Genomic DNA, 10,186 nt, shown 5'->3' with positions numbered 1-10,186 from the left:
CTTAAACTGAAATCAGCTTCTTATCTTCAAACTAAGCTTGCTAGCTGCAATGTTAAATTAACCCGTTCTCTGCTTTTTTTCTTTCTCTCCCCCCCCACCTCTTGTACCTGCAAAAAAAACTTCCACTCCCCACTTATACACCTCTGACCCTCCCCAAAATGCTTTGCGATGTGAGCAACAGCATTAGCAATATACAATGCTGATCTACCTTCCCTGAAAACTCCCTAAGGGGGGGGCATTGGGGTGTAACAGTGGAACCATCTTTCAAATGAGAAGTAAGAGTAGTCCTGATCATTTGTGGGCATTCAAAATCCCATGGCACTTCTTGTGGAGGTGTTAACCAGGTTAACGTCATCTTGGGCAATTACAGTACTGTATGTTCTATCAACCTAAGTGATTCCTGTCATTTCAGTGGGATGTGGTATATTTAATTCCCTTTTACAGTGTTAACATGTGCTGTTCAAAGCATTGCCATGTTTCAGTCCAGAGGTGGCTGCATTTCACTGGTAGGCAAAGTGGCTAGTATGTCTTATGAGTACATAAGAGAGAGATTTGGTACAATCAGTTAGTAAAATCTCTGATCTGCTTTGGGATTCATTTGGATTATAGGCACTATATAAATGAAAGATTCTCTTTATCCTTCAGCATAGTTGGGTAATCCTTAGAGATACAATGGTGAGATGTCAAGTTATTCACCAAATTACTGCAGAATATCACTTGATGTGATTACCTAATTATCAGTGATACAATTCTTGTCTCCACTGCATAGAAGAAAAATATATTATCACTACCCCCTTAGCCTCCTCCATGACATCAAATTCCAAGCACTAAATCACTGAATTAATGTGTAACTTATTTAACAATTTCATACACTTACAAATTATATTCATAATCCCAGTGCTGAAATCAAAGGACAGAGAACATGAGCTATTCTAAGGGAACAAGGGATTGTTCCTTTCAAACTCTGCTTTCCTTCATTCTCATTAATCTTCACCATCTCCTCATAGATCCACTGTACAAGAGCACTTCAATTGCAGTGGAGGATAACTAGCAGGAAATGTGTTTTTAATAGGAAAGACCCTGCAAAGTCGCTGCTTATCTTAAACAAGTGGAATGGTGTCCAGAAAACAGTGACTCGGGATCAACCACTGGACTGGAATGGAGAGGCTGTTAATCTGCTGGATGACCTTGGGCAAACCATTTAACTTCCTTGTTAACTTTAGTTTCTATATCTGGGAAATGGGAGTATATTTCCCTGACTTTGTAAAGTGCTTCAAGAACTGCAGATGACAAATACTGTGTCAGAGCTAGGTTTTACTATGATATGTCTAGGTCAATACTGCACGAGACTTAGGAGGAAAACAATGTCTCTACAAGTCAACCTGTGTATCTAAAAGGTAAAGATTGTGTGTGAGTGCTCCATACCATTGGTCCACTCCTGTCCTTTGTCCTTGATGATTTGTACTACCCAGATCTCAGCAAAACACTTAACCAGAGCAGGGAGCAGTGACTTTGTCCTCTTAATACAGGATCAAAAATCAACTTGGGAAAGTGCAGGCACTAACTAGACCAACGAGCAAAACTTTACAAACTGTGAAATGCGAAAGGGGACAGAAACAGACAGCAATCTGAATGGGTTCTCAAAGCTACAAGCAATAACCTCCTTGGAAAATCTTGCAGTGATCTGATTTTCCCTGGAGTTGTGTGGGGAATACAGGTAAATGTAGAATTCAACTCTATGCACCTAGGTGCATCCAGCGATGTAATAATAAGAAATAATTAATCACAACCTATTCTTACAGCATCTAGAAATCATGTTCAGTATGTGGCAGTGGCAAACTTGCTCATTCTTGTCCATGGCCGTGACACTTTCTCTTGAGTCCTGCTTCCTTTCAGTGCGTGGCACTACAGGAAGTCATCAAATTCCTGTAAATCTCACAGCAGTGCTCTGCTCCCCTTCCCCTGAACATGCACAGGCAATGAATGTTTCTAGAGTTTGTCAAAGGTTCCTTTCCTGGATAGGACAATTCACTTTACAGGAAGGATAATCCACAGAAACCAGGATTTTTGAATGGCAAAGCCTGACAGACCCACTAGCAGAGCAGAGCTAATGAAGCCTGCAGGAGCTAATCTTCCATAACTCAGTTATCTATTTCAGTAAATAACATTCCTCAATATTCTGATTGTAACAGAACATGCAAGAAAGATTCCTCACATGCGTTGCTATATTGCTTGTTGCATTAACAGGCTTTTTCACCTAAGGACCTTTTAAAAAAAATGGAAACCATTCTGTTTTAAAAAGTGTCTTGACACAAAATAAAAATAGGTATGTTAAAAATCATAGAAGTGGACCTTAGGGTTCCTCTAGTACCCCCCTCCCCCATCATTTGCGGAGCCCTTAATGTGAATCCTTGGAGTCCATAAATGTCTTAGAATTGCAAGAGGAAAAAAAGATGAAATGCTGATGGATTTTCTTTTGACTCTTTAATGAAGCTAAGAGGCTCCTAAGAAGCATTTGGTAAGGTGGAAAAAAACATACACACACTTTAAAAAGCCTTTTTAAGTCTAACTTTTTAGACTAACTTTGAGACTTTTTAGTCTAACGTTTCTCCCTGAGGTACACAGCAATTTCCTCTCTTCAGATGCACATTGTGAGAAGGCCATCAGTAAATTAAAGAAGCCTAGTAAATAGAGCTAAACCTAGCAAACCAGCACACTCAAAATATAGTGAATCCTAGCTACCACTGGTACAGTAGGCCTCAGTTTACATCCACAGGATTGTAAAGCAGCTTCACAACAATGTAATGGTCTTTTGTGGTCACACATGATTATGTCACATCTTGAGTGCTACCAGTAAAAATCTCTTGACTTGCCAATACGCTCCTTGGCTTGTTATCTGTTTTGCCCATGTGGACTAGAATCTTCTGTTGTTGGTCATGATTGGGGGTAAGAGGAATGTTTATAACCCTGTGCATTTTTCTAGTGAATAAGAATAAGACTTGAAAAACACATAGGGATCATAGGATGCCACCAACACTACCTATAAATCCACTGAAGAAACAAGAAATTTCCTGTATTGCTAAGGACTGATCTCCATAGGTAGACCACTTTCCCCAGAGTAAGTATCAACAAGGATATTTGTATGGCCTTCATTACCACAATGCCTAAGCAAATTACAGACATCAATAGATTTTATCTTCACAACACTTCTCTGAGGTAGAGATCTATTATCCCCGTTTTACGGATGAGGAACTGAGCAAACAGAGTAGACTAAATGACTTGCCCTGGATGACACAGCAAGTCACTGGCAGAACCAAGACCACAGGATCCTGAGTCCTAACCTAGTTCCCTATCCTTTAAGGTATCTTTTACTGTGAAATTTTCTTTTCTTCCATATGCTTTCTGTTTCTGTACCTGATGATTTTAGATGATCTGGAATGGAGAAAAGGAACACAGCTTGAACAGAACTGGTACATAGGACTGGAGGGTACTCCTGGCTCAGAAGTCCAGTCTCTGCTATCACAGGCAACACGGTCTTAAATTTATCAAGCTCCATCTTAAAACTAGTTGTTTCCCCTCACTGCTCCTGTTGAAATGAAGGCTGTTTCAGAACCTCATTCCTCTGATGATCAGAAACCTGCTTCTAATTTACAGTTTAAACTTATTCATGGTGTCAAGGTTCCTCCCCCACTCTGAACGCTAGGGTACAGATGTGGGGACCTGCATGAAAACCTCCTAAGCTTATCTTTACCAGCTTAGGTCAAAAAGTTCCCCAAGGTACAAAATATTCCACCCTTTGTCCTTGGATTGGCCGCTACCACCACCAAACAAATACTGGTTACTGGGGAAGAGCTGTTTCGAAACGTCTTTCCCCCCAAATACTTCCCAAAACCTTGTGCCCCACTTCCTGGACAAGGTTTGGTAAAAAGCCTCACCAATATGCCTACGTGACTACAGACCCAGACCCTTGGATCTTAAGAACAATGAACAATCCTCCCAACACTTGCACCCCCCCCCCCTTTCCTGGAAAATGTTGGATAAAAAGCCTCACCAATTTGCATAGGTGACCACAGACCCAAACCCTTGGATCTGAGAACAATGAAAAAGCATTCAGTTTTCTTACAAGAAGACTTTTAATAGAAATAGGAGTAAATAGAAGTAAAAAAATCCCCTCTGTAAAATCAGGATAGTAGATACCTTACAGGGTAATTAGATTCAAAACACAGAGAATCCCTTTAGGCAAAACCTTAAGTTACAAAAAAGATACACAGACAGAAATAGTTATTCTATTCAGCACAATTCTTTTCTCAGCCATTTAAAGAAATCATAATCTAACACATACCTAGCTAGATTACTTACTAAAAGTTCTAAGTCTCCATTCCTGGTCTATCCCCGACAAAAGCAGCATATAGACAGACACACAGACCCTTTGTTTCTCTCCCTCCTCCCAGCTTTTGAAAGTAACTTGTCTCCTCATTGGTCATTTTGGTCAGGTGCCAGTGAGGTTACCTTTAGCTTCTTAACCCTTTACAGGTGAGAGGAGTTTTCCTCTGGCCAGGAGGGATTTTAAAGGGGTTTACCCTTCCCTTTATATTTATGACACATGGCCAGTTTATACCCCTTTTATTGTGCCAACATGATCCTAAAGCTTAAATAGCTCTTCTTCCGTCTTGGTGCTTACCATCTGATGTATTTATAGAAAACAATTGTATCCTCTCAAAGAACCAAAGAAAACTGAGGGCCAGCAATGGCAGATCTTTTGGGACATTTCCTGTCATCCATGACTTCACAAATAATATTACCAGTGGCTCCAAGATTTCTTCAGTTAATTCCTTCAGCACCCTGGGTGAATAGCATCAGGCCCTGTTGACTAGAATTCATTCAAATTAGTCAGAAGATCTCAGATGTGTTCTTCACTTATCCTGATCTGCATCCCTTCGCCTTTATGGTCTATGATAACTTTGCTAGTCATCAGGTCACATGTTATCTTTTGTATTAAAACTGAAGCAAAGTAGGCATTGAGCAGCTCTGCCTTATTATCATCTTCTGTTACCAACTCACCTTCTCCACTGAGCAGCAGAACCACACCATCCCTGAGCTTTCTTTTTTGTCTTATTTATGGAGCCCCTTCTTGTTGCCGCTAACATTTCTTGCCAGTTGTAACTCATTCCTTGCTTTGGCTTTACTGATTTTGTCCCTACATGCTCATGCTATTTCCCTGTTTACTTTCTTAGTGACATGCCTGTGCTTCCATTTCCTGTATACATGTGTTATTAGATAGCTAAAATGTTCCTTTTGCAACTACATTGGTCTCCTGTGGCTTTTCTTATCTTTCCTCTGCATCAGAATAGCTTGATGTTGAGATCTCTAGTATTACATCTTTTAGGAACTGCCAGGCCCCTTCAATGCCTTTTCTTCCTAATTGGTCTATCCATGGGACCTCGCCTACTATTTCTCTGAGTTGGTTGAAATCTGCCTTTTTGAAGTCCAGTGTCTTTGTTTTGCTGTTCTTATGTCCTCCTTTCCTTAGGATCTTGAATTCTATCAGGTCATGATCACTTCCTCTCAAATTCCTGACCACCTTTGCATTAGCAACTAATTCATCCCTGTTGGTCAAAACCAGCTCCAAAATGGATTGCCCCCCAGTTGTTTCCACAAATTTCTGAATCATAAAGTTGTCCCTTTACACATGATAAGAGCTTGCAGGACATACTGTTTTTTTCTGTATTAATCTTCCAACAGATATCAGGGAAGTTAAAATCCCTTATTCAGACTCTCTCATGTGTGTTAGCTAATTTTGTTACCTGCTTGAAGAACACCTCATACACTTTCTCTTCTTGATTTGGTGGTCTACAATAACATGACTACTATTCTTTTCCCTCTTTATCCTCAATCAAATACTCTCAGTAGGTCTTCCGCTCACTTCCTCTTGGACCTTGGAGCAAGTGTGTACCTTCTTGACATATAGCGCAACTCTTCCTCCTTTTGTCCCATATCTATCTTAGGAGTTATCCAACCAAGTCTCTGTAATGCCAGTTAAGTCATAATTTTCTTGAGATACCATGACTTCCAGTTCATCCTGCTTGTTCCCCATACTCTGTGTGTAACCCTCAAGGCACTTACCTAGGTTCCTGGGGCTCTGTGTGCATTTAACTCAGGGAGAGGCACACTGTCCCTGGGAGAAAGGGGGTGCCAGGGGCAGACACAGAGTCTGGTAGGCAACCAAGAGTGGGAGAGACTATTTAGAATGACAGAGCCCTTGTTGGCTTGGGGGAGGATTGCAGCCATGCCTGCTTGGAGGAGGAGGAAAAGTCAAATGACTGACAAGGGAAAGTCTTGGACGAAGAGCTAGCCTGACCAATAGCAAGTGAGATGCCCTCCCCTTGGTGCCCTGGAGGAGAGAGAAGCCATTCTGGGAGCAGTCTGGCGCTAACCACAGAAAGGGCAGGTCTGGCTGGGTGGGGAGCTGGTGAGTCCCAGGCCTGCATGCAGGGTTTCCCCTGAGAACTGGTCTCTGGGGCCCTGGAAGCAAGATCCCTTAGCTTGGCCCTTTCCCTCTCCAAGATGACTCCCAGTTTAAAGAGCTTTGTTGGAAAAACATTCTCCAGCTAGGCTGCGTTAGTGCTTTGGCTCCCTAGTGAAAATCAGTCACCACACGGCAAGCTCTGCTCTGGTTGCTAGTCCAGGGATGCCACCTGTTGAGAGTGTATCTGAGAAGTAGCGTAGGAGAATAAAGTTAGGATTTTTACTATAGTTTTGTAGTCTGCACCTTGAGGCCTTTACCCCTTTGTGGTGAAGGGAAATCCTGAGATCAGAAGTAGCCTGACTCCTACACAAAGAAGACACCTGCCAGCAGCAATCATCATCCCCTCTGAAGTGATTGAGGAGTCCAGAGTCATCTCTGAACCGAGGATCATTCACACAGTTATGAGTGCACTATCTTTTAGTTAGCTAGTTAGGGAGATTGTTGGGGAGACCCCCTACTCCCTGAACTGTATCCTCACACCAGGGGGTAAGGGTTTGGAGATTTTATTACCTGCTGCCTACTAAACTTGTGGCAGGATATGTCACTTTGCCCTTGTGAGTCTTCTGGGCTTACTGAACCCAGTCAGCCAAGTTGCTAACTGCTGCTGCACAGAAGGTAATGTGGTTACAGGTAATCAAGGGCCCCTACAAAGTACGTGTACCAATGGTACACTAATTTTCACATTTGCCATATCAGGTCATGTGACTGGGGAAATTCACGGGTATTATCAATGTGGGCACTGGTGACCTTTAGAATAGTGTTTTACCCTGTTATGTTATATTTACCTCCTGTTTGATATAATTACTGTGTTGAATATATCATATTTGTTTGTGTTATTTCTTGGGATAGTCTCCAACTATTTAGCAAGTAAGTGTGGATTACCCTGTGGTTAAAATTTTCCTCCCAAGCTGCCCTGGTGACCCAGCCAGGAAGGAGAAAAGGGGGTAAAGGCACCTCCAAATAAATTCATATGGGAAGAAAATAAAGAAGTCACACCCTGCTAAGTGGGAAGCGGGATCCATACGAACCCAGACTTGTCCATCAAAATCCATCAGTAGATTGGCGCTAAAGGAGGTAACCAGGTGTTTACAGGGCACTACATTTGCATTGGTATACAGGCATTGAAGATATTTTGCAGACTGCCCTGTTCTTTTTCTTCTTGCCTCAGTTGTGGTTTTTAGTACCTTCTCCAGAATTTAGCTTCTTCCTCTTGTCTTCATTACTTGAGTCTAGATGTACATTGGCTGGATTTTTGTCACCATCCCCCACAAGACCTAGTTTACAGCTCTCCTTATCAGGTTAGCCAGACAATGTCCAAAGATGCTCTTCCCAGTATAGGATAGATGGAGTCCATCCCAGCATAGTAATCCCCTTTCCTGGAACACCAGCTCATTGTTGAAGGAGGCAAAGCTCTCTCACGGACATCACCTGCGTAGCCACGCATTTACTTCCACAGTTTGATGGTCCATGCCTGGGCCTTTTCCTTCAACAGGGAGCAAGGATGAGAAGACCACTTGTGCCGCAACCTCTTTTATCCTTCTTTCTAGAGCCACATAGTTTGCAGTGATCTGCTCAAAGTCATTCTTGGTAGTATCATTGATGTCCACATGCATAAGTTGGAAGAGGTAATGGTCCGAGGGCTTGATGAGTCTCTTAAGACTCTCAGTCACATCTTGAATTCTAGCTCCAGGTAAGCAGCACACTTCTCGGGATTCCTGATGAGGACAGCAGATGGATGTCTCCATTCCCTTAGGAGGGAGTCCCAGACCACCACCCTCCTCCTTATCCCCTTGGGAGTGGTGGTCATGGAAACCCCATCTTAGGATAATGCATCCCATGCCTTTTGACAGGATCTCCTTCCGATCCCTTCTCTCAGATGACTCCTCCAAGGCATTCTCAGCAGGAGTACCTGTGCCAAGAGCCTGAAATACACATACACAAACATTAGGTAGAAATGGGAATGACTGGAAACAACTGTACAGAAAAATAAGCCTTAGAAATTGAGGCCAACAAACAAATAAATGTAAGCATATCATTACAGAATGAGCATAGATGCCAGTGCATTTGTTACTTCAGCCATTTAAATCCCATTTCTTATCCACCTCACCACTAGGTGGCAGCATAGCAACACACATCATTGTGGCTCTTTAAAAATATAAAAATTACAGGATTAGAAGCTCTTGAAGTAGTAGTTTTACTGTTTATAAAAATATTAATTTAAATTGTTACTATTTCACTTCTTTCATTAACACCTTAGCACTATTTGCAAATATTTTCATTCATTTGTTTCAATATCACAGAAATTAAAATGTTCCTATACTGTATCAGTAAAACTAGAGTAGTTATGAATAAGATAGAGGGAACATTTCCCCCCATCTCAGCAATTTAGATTTAAACTAAAAAGTTCTAACAAGTGAACATATTGTTCTGCCTTTTTCTTGTCTTCCTCTGAATCTACTTTAGTTATCTTTATATCTAGTTTCTTTATTTCATGGCATTGAAAATTATTTTGCCTTTTGGATGTGTAGACCTTGCATGAACAATGAAAGAAAACAGAAGTAAGGAAACAAAGTTTAACAATGGACAAAGCATAAATTCACAAGTGGCCTTTTAAATAATATGTAGCTAGTAGATAAAGAAATTGTCAGAAGAAGAGAAATGTGTGATAAGCCTTGCAGCTGCAGCAATGCTTACTAGCACAATTTGTAGTGGATGGACAGTTTAGGATCTATATAGGGATTGGTTCACAAAATCCAAGCCAATCATAATGCATGGGATACAATGTAGAATATCATATGCATGTGTTAATCTGTTTTAGAATACATATATAATCTGATTTATAGTGATGTATGTTAGATTTGTGGTGCACACTAACCACAGTTGCCAACTTTCACGTAGTAAATAAGCACCCTGACTTTCACAGTAAGCCAAAAATCAAGCTAATTCCATTTCAAAACAAGGCCAAAAAACCCAATCCCTAAGAACCCCAACACTCTATGTGATTAGATACCCCTGGCCTGCAGTCTGGGACTGTGGTGGGCCCGCTGTGCACCCCTGACTCTCTCCACCCCTTGCCCCTGCCAATCAAAAAAAAAAAAAAAAAGAAGCAACAAGCTACAAGCCAAACAAGCTACTAGCCAATAAGCAACTCACAAGTCAATTAAGCCAAAAACAAGCATAATTTCTGTGTTTTTTTTCGCAGATTTCGCATGTCTGACCCTAACCCATCCCCTACACCTGAGCCTGAGTTCATCCTTTACAGGTGATTTTTCAGTGTAACCTCCAGAATCGTGTATCTTTCTATTTACTTGCCTCTTCTTTAAAAAAAAAAAAAAACAACAGTCCACAAGCAAAATTTTTACTTCAGGTCTTTTAATTATGTATGGAAGGGTATGGTAGAAGGATGCTGTGTGCATCCTACTATCTGGTTTCCATTTACTATCTGAGTGACTTTGAATGTGGACGGAATCACCAGGAAACAGTATTTAACTTCTGAAACACCTCTGAAGATCTGCTGGACTGTAAGGCATCTTGTGGTACTATCTTTTGACTTTATTTGATCCGTGATTTATAGGCCATTACAGATAAGGGGAATTCAGCAGATATACTGTACTTTAAGTAACTTTTCTAAACATATCTGACAAGTTTCCACATCAGAGA

The sequence above is a fragment of the Eretmochelys imbricata genome, chromosome 10, assembly GCF_965152235.1.
Source record: "Eretmochelys imbricata isolate rEreImb1 chromosome 10, rEreImb1.hap1, whole genome shotgun sequence".
Taxonomy (NCBI): domain Eukaryota; kingdom Metazoa; phylum Chordata; order Testudines; family Cheloniidae; genus Eretmochelys; species Eretmochelys imbricata.
The sequence above is the reverse complement of the archived record's forward strand: the minus strand, read 5'-3'. Positions refer to the sequence as shown.